Genomic DNA, 2214 nt, shown 5'->3' on the forward strand with positions numbered 1-2214 from the left:
AAACACTGCACACGCTGTCTGAACCCTTGAAAAGTAGCACTGCACGTGTCCTGGACAGCTAAAGCCTTGGCACCATAATTTTAATGTCCGTTGGCTAGTGCCAGACATTATGGTGGGTGCAGAAGTTTTACTAGCGCCCTCTTGTGCTTTGGAGTGCTGCTTACTCAGTCTGCATTAACAAACTGATCAGTAAACAATTTTATTGTAGTTACTAATGCTGCATGTATGGATGTGCTTGGAGAGTGTCTAAATTTAGACTGTCTTTCACCAACAGAGTAATCAATTCATCATCCTAGTTTTGTTTACTAGCAAGTGTCTCCTATTTTCCTTTTTTTTTTCTTTCTTTTTTTTTTTAAAAAACATAGAGGTCTCTGTTCACACACCTCTGACTACTTAAGAAAAACTTCTCTGCACAGTCTAGCCATCAGCACTGCAGATGATTTTTTTTTTTTTTTCCTGGCAGCGGACAGCAAATCAATCCCAAGATGGAGAGTGAGATTTTTACAATCAGCTTAAACATTTCTAAAACTTGGGCCACTGCTGAAAGGGATAGTCTGTGTCTGGCCACACAGTCCCACTCCTGTTCTGCACCGTGTCGAGTCCTAATGTCTTCCTAACCGTTAACATTGGGACAAAAGAACAATTATGAATATTTGACCAGGAAAAGCCAGGACCATCCTTTTCAATAGTACACTGCACTAGTGCAGTGTAAAACCACATCTCCAGGTACAGTGCATCAGCCAGTTAGTTTGACCTCGATTGTATCCATAATACCACAGGAGATAATGCTGATTAGCTTTCAAGAATAGCAATATAATTTTGCTCTTTAATTTTCAGCATAAATAAGCAAAAAAAAAAAAATCACCCATAAAAATCATAGCTGCCCATAAAACAAGCTATTCAGGGAAAAGAAAATCATCCTCTGTCACTAAAAAGAATAAATTCCATAAGAAGATTAAGTAGTCTGCTTTCCCATTCAAACCAGTATCCTGCAAATTAGACAAATATTTGTCTATCTGAGGAAGGTTCCAAACAGATGCCAGAGATAATTGAGCATAAGGAAAATCAAGTTACATGACACAGTGGCTACAGCAGTTCTTGTTCCCTTTCTGATCCTGTTCTTCCCTGTATGTGAATCATCTTTGCTCAGCTATGCTGATGCAGCTTCTTGGGGAGCCATAGCATAAGACCAGCTGAAAAAATTAAGTTTAAAACTAACCTTGAAAACAAAAAGCGGGGGGCAGCAGAGAGGGAGGGAAAATTTAACTCCCCTCCCTCCCTTCAGCAGTAGAGTGTACAGCTCTTCACAAGCAAGGGAGCCAACACGGCTTACTGTCTAAGAAAAGGGGAGTGCGCCACGGCCTCCCCTCCCTCCTCAACCCAGTTGCATCCTGGCACTGTTTTACAGCAGCTCTGACACTCCTAATAGCCTTTTGACTGTAGCAGTCAATTTAACCCTCTCTCCCCCAAATTCTCACATTCATTTAGTCATTTTAGCAACATAAACAGCATAGACCAGTTCTGGAGGCTCCAGACCCAGCATAAGGTAAGGTGGGGAAGGGAAGCCTGAGTTCCCTTTTGGTACTGATGAGCTGTTGTGGCAGCTCATCCCAAACTGTGCAATTCTGCCCCCGATTGCTGTGAGGCCGAGACCTCCCTAGACCACAATGGCAGCAGCATCCCAGAGAAGGGCGTAAGCCACGGCACACAGCCACAGAGCCGCTGTGCAGAGGGCTGGTGGGAGCAATCGCTTCCGGGGGTCTCCAAGCAGAACCCCATTCTGGGGAATTACATGCAGACGCCCGCTCTGCAAAGGGCCCTGGGGCTTGCGCTAGGGTCGGGTATGCAAGATGCCCATTGCTGCTCCTGAACTTGAGGCCAGTGAGAAAGACTCCCAAATTTGGCAGTGCAAGCAAAGAGGTGGCACTGTGAAAAAGGAGGCTTCTCAAAATGCTTGCAGGGTGTTAAGGATGCCAGGATGTGCTGGGTAGCAGAGAGCAGGTGTTTTAGAGAGGTTTCCTGTGCCCTGAAGCACATGCAGGGAGGAAACGGGGTAGTATGGGGGGAGGGTGGTGAGAGGGAGAGAGAAAGGGTTGGGGAGAGGGAGAGGGAGAGAGAAAGGGGTGGGGAGAGGGAGAGAGAAAGGGGTGGGGAGAGGAAGAGAGAAAAGGGTGGGGAGAGGGAGGGGGAAGGGGAAGGGAAAGGAGAGAGAAG

The sequence above is a fragment of the Dromaius novaehollandiae genome, unplaced genomic scaffold (genome assembly GCF_036370855.1).
Source record: "Dromaius novaehollandiae isolate bDroNov1 unplaced genomic scaffold, bDroNov1.hap1 HAP1_SCAFFOLD_36, whole genome shotgun sequence".
Taxonomy (NCBI): Eukaryota; Metazoa; Chordata; class Aves; order Casuariiformes; family Dromaiidae; genus Dromaius; species Dromaius novaehollandiae.